At 45.5% G+C, this 16,375-nt stretch overlaps 1 pseudogene; it reads left to right on the top strand.

Annotated features, from left to right (window-relative positions):
• Nucleotides 1–555: 555 nt before the first annotated feature.
• The window catches only part of LOC112103910, a 183,644-nt pseudogene continuing 167,824 nt past the window's right edge, over nt 556–16,375 (top strand).

Below are 16,375 nucleotides of genomic sequence, written 5' to 3'. Positions count from 1 at the left end.
TATATCCTTTGGCAATTTTCCCCTTTTGTCACTAACAACAAAAACAGTACCCTAAGCCTTGAACCCCCCCCCCCCCCCCCCAAGCCTGGCACCGTAGGTGTTTCTTGGGTCGCCTGCCCCTAAATCCAGCCCTGGGGATAAGAGACTAGGAGAGATGTGAAGTGCTGGTAATAGTAAGCATTGACATAGGGGATTGATCAAAAGATTGCTGGCTCTAGACTGTGTAGAAGAGATATAGCTTGAGCTGCAGATTTGGCACACACATGGAATCAGTGAGGCAGAGGAACACGGGTAAGCTGTTTTTCCATGTGCAGAATAAAATCTACTTCAAAAGGGTGTCATGTGGTTTAACTGATTAGTGTCTGAAAAGCACTTTGAGTTCCTCAGATAAACTGCAGTTATGTAGCATCATTCATCACTGCAGAAAGGAAGATGAAGAGGACATTGAATTCTTCAGAGCTGAAGGGGATGGGAGCAATTAGCCATGCAAGGCCTTGAAGACGAGGAGAACATTTGTATAGCAGACAGGGATGTGGTTCACTTACACAGAGAGAGATGGCAGTTAGATACAACCTGGAGTTTGGATATGAGCAACTTTGGGAAGCCATAGAGGATGAAGCTGAGGTAACCAAGGTATTGAAGGCTAGATTCACAAAGGTACTTTGCCACTTAAAGAGACAGGTGAATAAGTCCAATATTTAGGCACCATTGACATTCATAAAACCATTGCTCAGCTGCCACCTAAACATGTACATGTACATTTGTGCCGGTAGGCATGTGCAAAGTGGCCTTAATCTTGATGCCTCTCCACGGATAACAAGCTAATTGGAGTGCTACCTCATGCCTAATCCCTGGCAGAATTCTCAAACTAGGTGCCCTGCTGCCTATCTGGCCTGTGGGGCCCAGTCTGATAGGTGTCTGAGTGCCTACAGGATCTGGCCTCATTCAAAAGGCAACAGTGTGTATTTGTACATGCTCCAGCATACCCAACAGTCTACTGATTAGGAGACTCACCTAGGATATGAGAGACCCAGGTTTCAATCCCCACTCTGCCCGATTTGGAGCATTTGAACCCATGTCTCCCACATGAGTGCCTTAACCAGTGGGTATAATGGCATGGTCTGTCTCTGTTTTTTGTGAGAAAGAACATGGGATACCTAGGGCATGAGATACCTAGGGCACTTACTCCAGATCATACACTTAACTCTAGGAGAGGGTTTATGGTTGAGAATTCCAAGCATAAGGAGATGCCTGTTGTGACTGGTTTGGTCAGAGATCCCCTTAGGACTATCACCTGATGTGCTGAAATTACCTCTGAGCCTGTTTTCCCTGCCAGCTTGGGACTCCAGAACCCTGTCTTTTTGAGCCAGGCATGCTAGCCTGCTGCAACACAGATCCAGAGTCTGGTCCATGCCCCAAAGTTGCAGACTTAACTGAAAACAGCTTAGCCCTGATCCACCCATCAGCACCGTCGGTCAAGCCATGGCACTGATCTCGTTCTCGGCACCATTCCCGTTCCGACTCCACTTGCAATCTTGACATTGCTCGCAGTTCTGGCATTGCTCGCAGTCCCGGCACCGCTCTCCTTCATGGTGCTGGTTGTACTCGCGACGCTGCTCGTACTCATGGCACCACTACGACTCCCAGCACTAGTCCCGGTCGCGATGCCACTCTGCCCACTGGTCGCCATCGAGGAGCAGATCCTGGACCCGATACGGCTCCCGATGCTGCTCATTGTCTAGACCCAGGTCCAGATCCAGGCACCCGGTACGGTTCTAGGTCCCAGCACCACTCCCCAGCGTCATGGCACCGTTCACCATCACCCCGTTGGCGTGACCCGGTGCAGATCTGCTTGGCACCACCGTGGCCTTCCTGTTCCATTTCCTCTTCTTCGGGATCGGAGGCAGGGTTGCGATTCTAGGATCGCTGCCATTTCGACCATAGCTGCCCGGAGTCGGGGATTGGGCATTGGCAGGTGCAAGAGCAGGGTCCTGCTCAAGGGTCCACCCAATGGCCGTTCTAAACACCCTGGGCATACCACCAGACACAGGGTGCTCCATCTGGGGCTTCTTGCTCCGCCCCATCTGAACCACAAGTGCCAGAGGCTACCGCCACTTGGCCCGCCCCGGGAGGCATGGAGAACATGGTGGCTCCTCTTCCCGCTGCAGGACCTCCTCCAACACCGGTTCCTGCTCCGGGCCCTGAGGTTGCTGGCACAGGACAGCTGGGCCCAGCTCCGCAAGAGGCCCTAGATGACCCTCTCCCCCATGTGGCCTCCTCCTCCTCCTCCTCACCTGATGAGGCGGTGGCAGGCACTGCTCTCTTGGTCCCCCTCCCATAGACCTCCATGCCCACCAGGACCTCCTGCGCAGGGTGGCGCAGAACATGAACTTGCAAGCAGAGGAGGTGGTAGAGGCGGAGGACCCAATGGTGGATATTCTGTCAGCAGAAGCTCCATCAAGGGTAGTCCTAGCCCTTATTCGGACTATCCTAACCACCACCAGAACTATCTGGCAAACACCTGCATCCATCCCACCAACTGCTAAGGGATTGGAGCGCAAATACTTTGTCCCCTCAAAGGGGTACAATTATTTGTTCACCCACCCGCAGCCTTGTTCACTAGTGGTAGCATAGGTGAACAAGAAAGAACGGCATGGCCAGCAGGCCCCAGCTCCCAAATCAAAGGATGCCAGGCACCTTGATCTATTTGGGCACAAAGTTTATTCCGTGGGGGGGTCTTCAGCTCAGGATCGCTAATCAGCAGGCACTCCTGAGCCATTACAATTTTAACTCCTGGAACTCCATGTTGAAATTTAAGGAGTTAGTACCTCCTGATTCCAGAGAGGAGTTCGGGGCCTTGGTTGATGAGGGCAAAATAGTGGCACGGACCTCGTTGCAGGCCTTGCTGGACGTTGAGGATTCTGCCACATGCACTTTGTCCTCGGGGATAGCGATGAGGCGTATCTCCTGGCTGCAAGCCTACAACCTGCCATCGGATCTTCAGCAAACACTGCAGGACCTCCCCTTTGATGGAGAGGGCCTATTTTCAGACAAAACCGATTCCAGGCTACAAAGCCTTAAGGACTCAAGGGCGATAATGAAGTCCATGGGCATGCACACACCGGATACCCAGCAGAAACCCTTTAAACCCCAGCAGCCACAACAACGCTCCTATACTCCTCCTCGACTGAGGCAGGATTTTTATAGGAGACGGGGTGTAATGGCAGGAAGAAGCCCTCCAACCCCCAGTCTGGGCAAGGCCAGAGCCCGTCCAAGCCTTTGTTGGGCTCAAAACAGGCCTTTTGAAGGGATGCTCGAGGATGATGTATTGGACCTCATTCAGGATCCCACTCCACCTTTCTTGAATCGTTTATCCCACTTCCACCGTGCCTGGTCCCACATAACTACAGACCGCTGGGTTGTCCACACGGTGGAAGCAGGATGCTCTCTCCAATTTTCTTCCTCCCCACCTTCCTTCCCTGTCCCTTTTCAGGGACGCTTCTCACTAGCAGCTCCTTATTCAGGAGGTTCAGATGCTCCTCACCATGGGGGCGATCGAGGAGGTTCCGAGGGAGCTAAGGGGTGGGGGATTTTACTCCCAATATTTCCTAATCACCAAGGCAAAGGGAGGGCTTTGGCCCATTCTGGACCTATGCGGTCTCAACAAGTTCATGGTAAAGTTGAAATTCCGCATGGTCTCCTTGGGCACCATCATACCTTCCCTGGATCCTGGAGACTGGTACGCCGCCCTCGACATGAAGGACGCGTATTTCCACATAGCGATTCATCCGGCGCACAAACGCTTCCTCCGCTTTGTGGTCAACTGTGAACATTATCAGTTCACAGCTCTTCCCTTCGGTCTCTCCACGGCCCCACGAGTGTTTACTAAATGTATGGCGGTCGTGGCGGCCTTCCTTCATCAGCGGCGGGTGCAGGTATACCCTTACCTCGACGATTGGCTTATCTGGGGAAGCACCAAAGAACAGGTGCAGTTCCACCTCCGCTTGGTCAAGGACATATTTCATTGTTAAGGCCTCCTTCTCAATGCAGCAAAGTCAACACTAGAACTGACCCAGAGAATAGAATTCATCGGGGCAGTTCTGTACTCCGTGCAGGCATGAGCCCTCCTGCTGGCCGCTTGTTTCCAGGCTATAGAGGCCCTTGTCCGGAACCTTCAGAGCTTCCCAACCTCATTGGCAAGAAGTTGCTTGAGTCTTCTCGGCCACATGGCTACCTGCACAAAATTGACCAGGCATGCCAGACTTCGACTCCGCCCATTACAAGCTTGGCTGGCATCAGTCTATTGCCCAGGTCAAGACAGCCTGAACTTGGTGGTCACCGTTCCGGAGTGGGTCCTGGCCTTCCTCCACTGGTGGCTAAATCCCCGGGTGGTTTGCGAAGGAGTACCTTTTCACAGCTCACAGCCCTCCTTGTCCCTGGTCATGGATGCGTCAGCCCTGGGATGGGGTGCCCACCTCGGGGACATTCAGTCACAGGGCCTATGGCCCCCATCCGCGCTCTCCCTTCATATCAACGTTTGGGAGCTGATGGCGGTGCGCCTTGCCTGTCAAGCCTTCCAGGAGCAGTTGCAGGGTCGTTGTGTGGTGGTCCTCACAGACAACACCACGGCCATGTTCTACATCAACAAACAAGGGGGGGGCCCGCTCCTCCCCCCTTTGTCAGGAGGCCATTCAACTGTGGGAATTCTGCATAGCCCACTCTATTCACCTGCTGGCATCTTTTCTACCCGGGGTCCAGAACATGCTGGCGGACCACCTGAACAGGTCCTTCCACTCCCACGAATGGTCCCTTCGACCAGATGTCATCCACCCCATCTTCCGAAGGTGGGGGTTTCCCCAGCTTCGCCTCCAGCTGCACTCGGAAATGTCCAACTTTCTGCTCCCTCCAGCGCTGCTCCCCGGGCTCTCTCACAGACGCCTTCCTGCTCCCCTGGACGAGTCGACTATTTTATGCCTTTCCCCTGTTTCTCCTAGCACGCAGGGTCTTGCTCAAAGTACCCAGGGACAGGGCGCGAATGATTCTGATAGCTCCCGCATGGTCTAGACAGTATTGGTACACCACGCTACTGGAACTCTCTGTGAACGCTCGAGTCCCATTGCTTCTTCTTCCAGACCTGATTACTCAGGATCACGATCGCCTCTGCCTTCCCGATGTATGATCTCTCCACCTCACAGCATGGATGCTGCATGGCTGAACCCTGCAGAACTTCGCAATTCAGAATCTGTGCAACAAGTACTGATGGGCAGCAGGAAGCCCTCCACTCGGGCCTCATATACGGCTAAGTAGAAGCAATTTTCGGGCTGGTGCACTCAGCGCAGAACACCCCTGCTCCAGGCGTCCGTGCCTCTCATCTTGGAATACCTGCTGAGCCTAAAACAGCAAGGCTTGGCGGCAACTCTGTCAGAGTTCACCTTGCGGCCATCTCGGCTTTTCACCCGGGTGCAAATGGCCGCTCTGTCTTCGCCAGTCCCATGGTTGGCAGGTTTCTAAGGGCCTGGACCATCTCTACCCACAGCTTCGACAGCCAGTCCCCGCATGGGACCTTAACCTGGTCCTCTCCAGACTCATGGGGCCCCCGTCCGAGCCACTGGCCACCTGCTCCCTCCTCTACCTCTCCTGGAAAACGGATTTCCTTGTCGTTATCACGTCAGTGCGGCGTGTCTCTGAGCTCAGAGCCCTAACCTCCGAACCACCCTATATTATCTTTCTAAGGATAAAGTGCAGCTTTGGCCTCATCCAGCGTTTCTTCTGAAGGTTGTATCGGCCTTCCATATCAGCCAGGACATATTTCTTCCATTTTTTTATCCAAAACTGCATGCCAGTTGCCAGGAACAGCGGCTGCACTCCCTAGATGTCTGTAGGGCCCTTGCCTTCTACATTGAGCGTACAAAACCGTTCAGGAAGATGACCCAGGTCTTCGTCACGGTGGCGGACCAGATGAAAGGCCTCCCGGTTTCCTCTCAACGGATCTCCTCGTGGATCACGTCCTGTATCTGCGCTTGCTATGATCTGGCCGGGGTATTGACCTCACTGCTCACTCCACAAGGGCCCAGGCCTCATCGGCGGCTTTTCTCGCCCAGGTGCCGATCCAGGAGATCTGCAGAGCCGCAACTTGGTCCTTGGTACACACTTTTGCTTCGCACTATGCCATCATCCAACAAACAAGAGACGATGCGGCGTTTGGTAGAGCGGTCCTACAATCCATGTTACTTCACTCTGACCCCACCGCCTAGGTAAGGCTTGCGAGTCATCTAATTGGAATCAATATGAGTGAGCACTCGAAGAAGAAAAAATGGTTACTCACCTTTGTAACTGTTGTTCTTCTAGATGTGTTGCTCAAACCCGCCCCCCCCATCCCCTCTGTCGGACTAGTCAGCAAGAAGGAACTGAGGGGGCGCTGGGTTGGCTGGGGTATATATCGAGCGGCATGAAGGTGCCACTCCACGGGGCTCCATAGCCGACCCACTGGGTGTTGCTAGGGTAAAAATTCTCCGACAGCCATGCACGCGACGCGCGCACACCTAATTGGAATGGATATGAGCAACACATCTCAAAGAACAACAGTTACAAAGGTGAGTAACAATTTTTTTTCTGATGACTGGCATCCCCTTTTGTCCTGCTCCTCCCACTTTTATAGCTTTTGCATAAGGCGGGAATCTTTTGTCTGTGCTTGTCCCCACCCCTGCCTCATCAATGGAAAAGTACAAGGATTAAGATGGATTCCAGTATCATGTGACATGGTCACATTTCACTATAAGATCCCTAGTCTCTATTCTTCCTGGGTTGGCCCACACGTACACAGGAAGGCTTTCAATTAACTAAGGCCATTTACAACTAATTGTTTCTGGAGCACCCTTAATAGCCTCCATTTAATATGTTTACATCAGTGATACAAGTTTATACCTTATTCTCCTAGCTCCAGATATAGAAATAATACATGCAAACAAATAGGATGAACACACTTAGTAGATTACAAGCTTTCTAAAGACACCACACAAGGGGTATTTAGCGTAAAGCATATTCCAGTTATGTCATATTCATCAGCATATTTCCATAAAGCATATGGAGTGCAACATCACACCTATCTCTGACCTGTGAGTCCAGGTCCTAAAGTCCAGATCAGTGGGAATTAAACACTTAAGTACCTTTGCGAATCCGTGTCTTAAGTCCCACCCTTTTCCCCTGCATTTCACTCCTGCCTACCTCATGTGGCTCTCCGATCAGCTTGCTGGCTTCTGAGAATCCCTTTCTTAGGTGCATAACTCTACCTCTGCACTGTATGGGGAACCCGGGTGCCTAACTCGGGTCAGAGGATTCCACTAAGTGCACCTAGGGGTTAGGCATTGCAATTCCCAACTCTTTGTGTATCTAGACCCAAATGCCTTGCTACTAGTAGAGTGAGGAAGCTGGAGGCAGAGTCTTCGAAAAAGTAGACCCAAAGCTCTGTAACACCCTCCCTAAAGAAATCAGGAAAAGTCAACCCTCACCACCATCTGATGTGACCTCTCTTAATCTCTCCTGTTGAAACAGTTCCACTTTGTATAAAAAGTCATTGGCGCAAGGACAAGAAACTGGATCTCCCATCTCTGGGCCCCAACCCCTGGGCTATAGAGTCAGTCTCACTTTCTCTCTGTCCCAATGACTATTCACTGTCATTCATAATCTCTTTTGCAATACTGGCAGCCAATACTGTTCCTGACCTCATCACATTAGCAAAGCCAATCAAGTGATCTGAATGGATGGATAGCTTATGTGCTTCATAATATTCTGCCATTTTGTTCCCTAGGCAAGTAGAGAGAAGTTAAACTTTGCTGTTGTTTAGACAGCAACAGTGAATTTTAGGACTGTGAGTCTTAAAATAGATCTGAAGTTTTATTGCCAGTGAGAAAGTAAAGACTATATTTGTTTATTGTTCACAGGGCAATATGGTTTTTGTGTTGAAATATTTAAATCAGTACAGAAAATAATAGAATAGAAACTTCAGAAAGCAAAAAAGAGAAGCCAGCTTTAAAAAATCCTCCTCCTTATCATCATCAGTTTGTCTATACTGGTTACCCTTTAAAGCTTGCCAATTATCCCAGTATTTGCAGTATTCCCACGCTATTCCCTATAGTAAGTATACTGAAGTGACCTTATGTATTTACCTATGGAAAACTGACAAGTTTTTACAGGCCTTCTCTTAGACAATCACCCTCAAAGAAAACCTGGATAAACGGATATACCTTGTAGCATGTCTTAAAGACCAACAAACCTGCTTCTGCCCGACTGAAGGGGTAGCAAGATCAAGGTCCTCCACTGAGAATGCTCTGCTGTCCTGTCAGATCAAGCATCCAACTGTTCTCAAATATTAAGGGTAAAGTACAGAAAGAGAGGCTGTTACCAAGACATACATGTGTCTATTTACATGCGGTTATGTCTATTTACATGTGTCTTATGTCTATTTACATTGTGGTTATCAGCTTTTGAGGGCATATTTTTATACAGTTATTTACCAGGAGTGTTTTACTGTAATTTTAAAGTTACTGAAACAATTTATAAGTGTAGATAGCTTCTTAAAACCCTGGAATAGGCTCTTATTTTTCAAAATGAGCCAGAGATGTTTTTCAGAACCCCAGAGTATGCTCTATTGGCTTCGCTTATTACATTTTCCATCATTAGCTTTTATTTAATAAATCCAAGTAACAAAAAACATAGACAGGGGTCTGACTTAAACTCACAAAGGCCAGGACATTGAGAGTTCAGGCTTTTCATTCCTTCTTTAAATCAGGTCTTTGTGTTTTGATACTGCAGGGATCTGGGACCCATAAGCAAGCTCCTCTAGGCACATGCTATAGTACATAGTATTATACGTGCAGCAAGACACCTACGATATTAGAGAATTAGGGGGGAAATGAAGCAACATGTTATAAGAGCCAGAATGATGGTACTTCAGATCGTCTTCATCATAATACTATTATTCAGGATGCCTTCTTTTTATGTGCTTAAGTGCTATTGAACTACTGGTTAAGTTTGAAGGGAATAGCTGTGAAATATTGCCCTTGAATCCACTCATTATTTTAACTTTTATAGTGATTGCTTAGGAAGCAATGGAGGAAACAGCACAACATGTGATCTATCAGTTGAATTATTTTATTTTCATGGATTTGAAGAGTTTAGATTTCTAACAAATGGATAAGAAAGGCTGATCATGTGGTCAAGGCATCAGACTGAGGTTCAGGCAAACTGGATTTAATACATGGTTCTGCCATGAACTAGCTGTGTGTCCCTGGACAAGTCTCTCTGTGCCCATCTGAAAAACGGTGATAGTAATACTTATTTTCTCCCACTTCTTTGTCTGTCTTATCCTGGTTAGTTTGTAAGCTCATAGCAGGGACTTTCTCCGACTATGCATTTGTACAACACCTATCATAATGGAGCTCCAGTCTTTGTTGGGGCCTTTACTGTCAGAACAGAGTAGGAGTTACTGTAACACAGACACAATAAGTGCCTATACCAATAGGCCAAATGCCTGTGGAGCCAGGACTAGAACCTGGTCCAACTCTAAGACATAATTCATTTGAAGACAATCCATTTTTTTCTGTTGGTTGACCACATTTGAGCTGATCACAATAACTTAAAAATATCAGTGTGTGAGTGCATGTTGCTCATTAGGAGTATCACTGTAATTGAGAGATAATTAATGTCTACTTTTTATTTCCAAAAAGGAAAACAAATGTATTATGTTCAATGAAACTAGTGTGAAGGATCCATCATGAAATAAATGGAGGTGACTGAGACACTTTCATTATGTATGGATCATTAGTACAGTACACCATAATGGCCTCTCAAGAGCCATTATGGTGCATCCTGTGAGTACACAGTGACATAACTTGTAATACATGAATAACTGACATTCTACAGCAAAATAATTTAACTTAATACCAGTAAATCATCTTGGTAGATCTACAGCTAGGTCAAAATGCAGCTGCCCACTTTTCAAGTGGATTGAGATGCTGTGAGAATAAATTTTGAGAATCTGTGTTTTGTGCTTGGCATTGGCTATTACTGGTGGGAGACAATGATAAAAATGTTTCCAAGAAAATGTTAGATTTATTTTTCACTTTTTTTTTTGAATTTTACAGCATATAATTCTCAACAACTGTAATCAGCGTAGCTGCACTGAAGTCAATGGAGTTATGTCGATTGCTGAGGATCTGCTCCAAGATTTTTTTCCTGCTATATATTAGCTTGTGAAATGCATTTTGGTGTAAAATTTCATGTCTGTGAAATTAGCCTCAGCCACTCTAATGACTGCCTATAGTTTCTCCAAAATACTGTTAACCGTGAGATTCTTCTCAAGGCTACATGTGCATAGTGTGGCAAGATGCTGAATGCTGTTATTGCTTCTGCTGCTATCAAAGCTGATCCACTCTGCAGTAATGCATATATAAATAGTGGCTTTCCCACAGATCCAAATGTCCCTACTACAGTGGACCTTCCCACCTGGCCAAAATATGGCAATTCATATTTACTGTTATGTAAAGCTTGAGCAGAGCCATTATGCTGGGAGTGGAATAGCCCAAATCAACAGGTTGGCACCTGCCACTGAAGGGATCCAACTTCCATCAATTTTCAGAAGCCCTGTCTTTCCACATATGAGAAGAGAAGATTTACTGACTTAGCAAGGAGTAAATCTATATTTACTGTCTATGGCTCGGCCTTCGGTCTTCTAATTCTGATATTCAAACAGTCACCTTTGTGCTCTCCCCATGCAGTCCATCACTTTTGGGAGAAGTGCCCTGTAAACATCAATTCAAGTCATGCATTATCCTCCTTCAAACTCTCCTTTGTCATGTATCCTACAAAAAATCTTGACAACAGTTAGCTGCTGTAGGAAGTCCACTTCCTATCATGGTGACAAATACTGTTTCCTTGTACTCCCCTGTCTGTATCCGTGTGTTGTCTTTTGTCTTATAATTAGATTGTAAGCTTGTCAGGCAGGGATTGTTTTTTGTTGTGTTTGCACAGCGTCTATTACAATACGGTCCTGGACCATGTCTACAGCTCCTAGGTGCTATAATAATACATGGTGCTAAAACAGCTTCTGGTCTCCTTTCTCATTGGAATTACTTCCCTTGACACAATGTACTGGCATGGAAGACGCTCCCCTGAACCCACCTTCTATTCCTCACAGCTTACAGCATTATATTCTTAATATGGGTACTAGGACTCCCACTCTTGTTTCTCATTTCACTCTTTATACACCCATGGGTCTGCTTTGACTTGTTTACAGGAATGCACTTAGTTCTGCTACTACCTCTTTGTGGGAATTGAGGAGAAAGAGCCTGGGAATCACCATCACCACTATCCCTCCTGCTCACTGGAGAGGTATTGGGTAGGCTAGATGGATTTCGGAGGCAGAGTGTTTGGAAATATTGGATGGGAAAAGGATGGATATTTTTGAATGGGGGAAATGTTATAGTCAGGGAATGTCATTTATAGCTCTCAGCTGCAAAGATTTTTGGGAGCCCCTTATGGTTTTGGCCAGACATCCTCACATTGTGCTATTATAATAATGCCACTGTTCGTTTGTCTCCCTGCATGGACTGGAGTCCGGGAGTGCTCCTCTGTTTCTTACAGCTTTTCATTTGTTTGGTAACTTTTCTCCACAGAAGCTGAAGAGGAAACACTCCACATTTGTGGAATTGCTTTTATTCTTGATGTTTGCTGGAGCCAGATTGTGGTTGGGCTTGCATGCCCATGCAAGGTAGTAAACAGCCCCCTTCTAAACTTGTGCCCGCTACCAGTTACCACCACATGCGATGCAGGAGGAGAAGCAGGCTCCACAGAGTTACTTATATGCCCCCCCTTGGAAGCAGGAAGGATGGGACAGTGAATGGGTGGAATCTTGGCTACATTAGCATATTAGCAAAATACACATTGCACCGTGTATAGACCCAGGGCAGTTCACTCTCTCCCTGGAGCAGGGAGATGGGTGCTGTTCGAGGGGCAGTGTAACAACATGCTTCCCTGTGCAGAGGACAGATACTAAGCCATGATCTAGACCTTCATCTTTTTTATTCAATGCTTTACTAAGCTTGCACTTTGTTATTGTTGCATCCCGTATTTTTATCCAAAGACTGCCATTGGTAAAGTTGACACCAGCCCAATGTGAACTGTTGTCAGGCCTGCTAAAGGGATGAAGTTTGCTTTTGCTGGGCTTTAATGGATATTTAGCTTGGCAGCTGCTCTCTGAGACATGGTTCTCTTCAGGGGATCTCTCCATTTCAACAGCCACCCTATAGGTTTCCCTTCTGGTACTGAGCGTCAGACATCTGCTTTCCTCCTCTCTTTCTTTCCCAGTCTTCCCCATATCATGTCATCTGTGGGCAGCAGAGTTCCTTGTTCCTCATATTTGTAACAAACAGGAGCTTTTTCTTGCGCAAGCCTACTATGCTCAGGAGCACCATAGCTATTCCTGGAAATGTGGAGAATTACCTGTGAGCTGCTCTTTGTCTCTTCTGCTGCATACCTCACAATGATCTCATTGTGCCTGGGGTGTTTTTGAAAATGCCATAGGCACCATCAGCTGGCACAGGGAAGAAAGAGCTCTCCACTCCTTGCAGCACTTACGTTTGCACCCCACATGCCTAGAGGTGCAGTTTCAGGCAGGTTCAGTTAGTTATTTTCAAGTAGATTTGATTCCTCCCCTCCCTTTCGTTTTTAAGAATGAAAACTGGGACACCTGACTGAGTTTAATTTGCATTTTTTTTGAAAATTTAGTCCATTGCACCTAATGCCCAGGGACATTATCAAGGTTGAAAAGCCCTGATCTTGACTTACTCCCCCCACTTTACGTCTGTTTGTATTTAGGCATCTCTTTCTGCTCAAGTCCTTTAATACTAATTACTTTTTTTTTAAAAGCAATTTCAGTAACATAAGTCTTGCCCTCCTGTGTGAACCTGTAATAAGCATGTTTGTCTTACATTGAGAGAAACGGATGTAGGTGGAAGTACAGATTTTCATTTCATTCCAAAGGAATGATTGCAATTACACATATTAACACCATCCTTTTTGCACAAGTTAGTTATCAGAGTACTTTATAAGAGAATACAATATTGGCTCCTAATGAATGTTCTCATTTTGGGACTTGTATTATTATATGAGAATCCATTATCTGCTATTAGCAGGGTGAACTCTGCCCTCTACTACTAAGTATGTTCAGGGCTAGAATGAGGTTGGCTGGCAGTAGCCCAGCAAATTGATACTTCTTTTGAAGGCTGTCATCTTTGAAGGCTCAATCATCTGAGCTTTCATTTAAAAAATAAAAAAAGCAAGCAGACTTTCAGAGCCCAAGCACTCTGCTCCTTTACTGGTAAATAAGTGCATTTACATAGAGTTTGAGTAGGAGTTTTTAGATAGTTAAGTGCCTGTCTGTTCTGAAAATCCAGTCACACAGTTATCCCCACAGACACTGGGGGTGAGGTATTGAACAGATGGGGAAATAGTATGTTTACTTAAGTGAGGTGTTCAGAACGGGATTTGGAAATACTTTGTGGACTTTGAGTTGATGTGTGAATAGTTGGGTGGTCCATTGGCTCATTGTTTCTTGAAGTTTCAGACTCTGCTGCTGGATGCTGAACAAATAGCAATACGCTCCTGTATTTGGTACCTACTTTGTCATGATATTAGTATGTGGCTACAGATGACTTCAAATTTAATATGCTACCTAAACATTTAGTGAGAAGTTCTTCAGAGGTCTTCTCCAAAAGTATTTCACATATCTTAGGGGAGAACTGCAAAAAGGACTCCCTTGCAGGAGGATCAGATTTTGCTGGGAAATGGTGAGATATTATATAATAATGAATTTGTATGTATTCACACTGTAGAACAAATGTATTAACACAGTGGTTTGCAAACTTGTTCCATTTTGTGACCATTTCCCCCTTAATTGAAGGAACTATTCTGGGGTCCCCTTCCCATCCAGCTAGGAAATAGCTAAGACCCCCTATCATTTAGTAATATGGGAAAGATAGGTTGACATTCCCTTGATACCTGTGTGTGATCCACAGGTAGAGAACACCTATCTTAGTAGATGGGATGGGGGGGGGCATATTTCCCTGAAGGCTAGCCAAATAGATTGAAATCCTTTGCTAGTTATTCACCTTGCCATCACCACTTTTCGCTTTGGCACAATAAAGATGCTCGTCCTATGTATTAATTCTGCAAATTTATTTCAGGAACTGATCAAAAGAATGATATACCCAGATGTTACCACCAGCTGAAGAAAGAAAGTGTCATATGGGGGTGGGGGGAAAGACAGTCACTACCAGGGAGGGATAGCACTCCTCAGGAGTTTTGTTCCATGGGAAAAAAATGATTCCTAAGTGGAGAAAAAAAAAAAAAAAAAAAAAATTAGGATCAGTGGCTATTTGAGATAGATAAACCACAAGAAAAGAGGTCCACTCTGCTGCTGAGCTACTTTTCACCTTCTCATCTCTTTTTCAGGCATCCATTCTTTTCCCAATATGGCATGTAATATTGAGAATTCACTGATGCAAGTGGCTGGAACTACTTTACACAACTGCTTGTACTAAACTTGTCGAGAGAAAAATACTAAATTATATCAGTCCAATAAAAACCTAAAGTGCCTTTGTGGAACAGTACATTGAAGGATCCCCTCCTATCTGTCTGGGAACATGGACTGATGGCTAGGGGAAGGCTCCCCTATATCTGCTGAAGAAAAAGTGTGCGTAAAGGGTCAAATTGTAGGAGAAATCTGTGTCCAAATTTACAAGACAGATTAGGTGTAAACTCCACATACAGTGACATGCTGGATGAACAAGTTAAGAGACACACATTTACTATCACAGTTGGTTTGTCTGAACTATTTTATCTGGCACACAGTCAGGATAACTCCTGGCACAGGCTCAGCTCAGCAAGCCTACGTTCCTGAGCTGATAAATCCAAATTCAACACTTACGTGTAAGAGACAGGCTGTGAAGCTACTGACTCTGAAAGGATCTTATCTTGCTTTAGAGATAGATGATGCTCAAGAGAGTAGAAATAGGTTGTGACAGCCTCAAAAACAGGAGAAGGTGGTCTTGTGGAAAATACACTGATCATGGATATAAGATAAATAATTGGTCCCAAACAGTGGTAATTTTAAAATACTCTCCTAAGGGAGGGATGGTTTATCCATCATTGCCATTAGCTACCCTGCCATTACCCCTAAGCTCTTCATTTAAAACTGAGGCAAAGTATTTATTTAGGTGTTAGGCCAGGCCTAGATAATCTTTCATCTCTACTCCTATCCTCAGTGCTTAGCAGTCTCACTTCTTGTTTCCTGGTTTTATTCTTGTTTATATGCCTGTAAAACCTTTTACTAATGGTTTTAATTCCCTTTGCAAGGTCCAGCTCTGCTTGGCTTTTGGAAGTTCTCTCTTTATCTCCACACTTTCTGATCTCCAAGAGGTAGCTTTCTTTGCTGATCCCTCCCATCTTCCATTCCTTGTAGGCTTTCTGCTTTCTATTAATCACCTGTTTGAAATGCTTGCTCATCCAGCTTGGTCTGCAACCACACCCATAGTTACTCTATAGTAACTACTTTTCACAGAGTATGTATCCAAGTTAAAAAGTCTGTAATCACTTAAGGTGTCTCATTCAAAAATTTCCACTATATGCCCTTTTAAAAACAAAACAAAAAAACAGAGGTTAGGAGTGCTGGGTAGAGCTGGTGGAACATTTTCAATTAAATCTGTCTTCATCAAAATGCGATGTTTTGTCAGAGCCAAAATGTTTTATGAAGATATTGGTTTCAGTTGTTTGTATAGAAAGCTTTCTGAGTTCCACTGCTATCTAGTCACTGCCGACCCAAGGTGATGGTGACTGGAAAGAAAAAATCTAAAACTAGTCCTTTTTGCTCTGACACAATTCTCTTTCACAAAAGCATTTGAAAGGTTTTGTTTTCATTCCAGTGAGGAACAACAAACAAAATTTCATAACCTTGAAAGTTGTTGTCAAATGGAATTGTCATCCTATGGTCAGCACAGGTGCTGCGGTGGGCAAATTCATTAAATTATTTCAGCATAGTACTAGTTCTAACAAATTGTTTTCACTATGTTGGAAAAGTAGCTAAAAAAAGCATACAAGCTGAAAACAAAGATTTTTCAGATAACCCTTGATTTGTAGTAGCACATGAACTACAAGCTACAAAGCTTATTGTTTTAGCATTTGCATAGGTAAGAGTTACAAATCAAGATTGAGGGTTACAGGTTACCTGTGTTTACACATGTTGGGGAATTTTCATAGAAATTAGAAACAACTGAGTTGTTAAAAGCATATTTTGGGGGCTTGTGCATGTAATAAGAAAAAG

Source organism: Terrapene carolina, unplaced genomic scaffold, assembly GCF_002925995.2.
Source record: "Terrapene carolina triunguis isolate 2854851 unplaced genomic scaffold, T_m_triunguis-2.0 Scaffold17, whole genome shotgun sequence".
Taxonomy (NCBI): Eukaryota; Metazoa; Chordata; order Testudines; family Emydidae; genus Terrapene; species Terrapene triunguis.
This window is presented reverse-complemented; position numbering and strand designations above follow the sequence as displayed.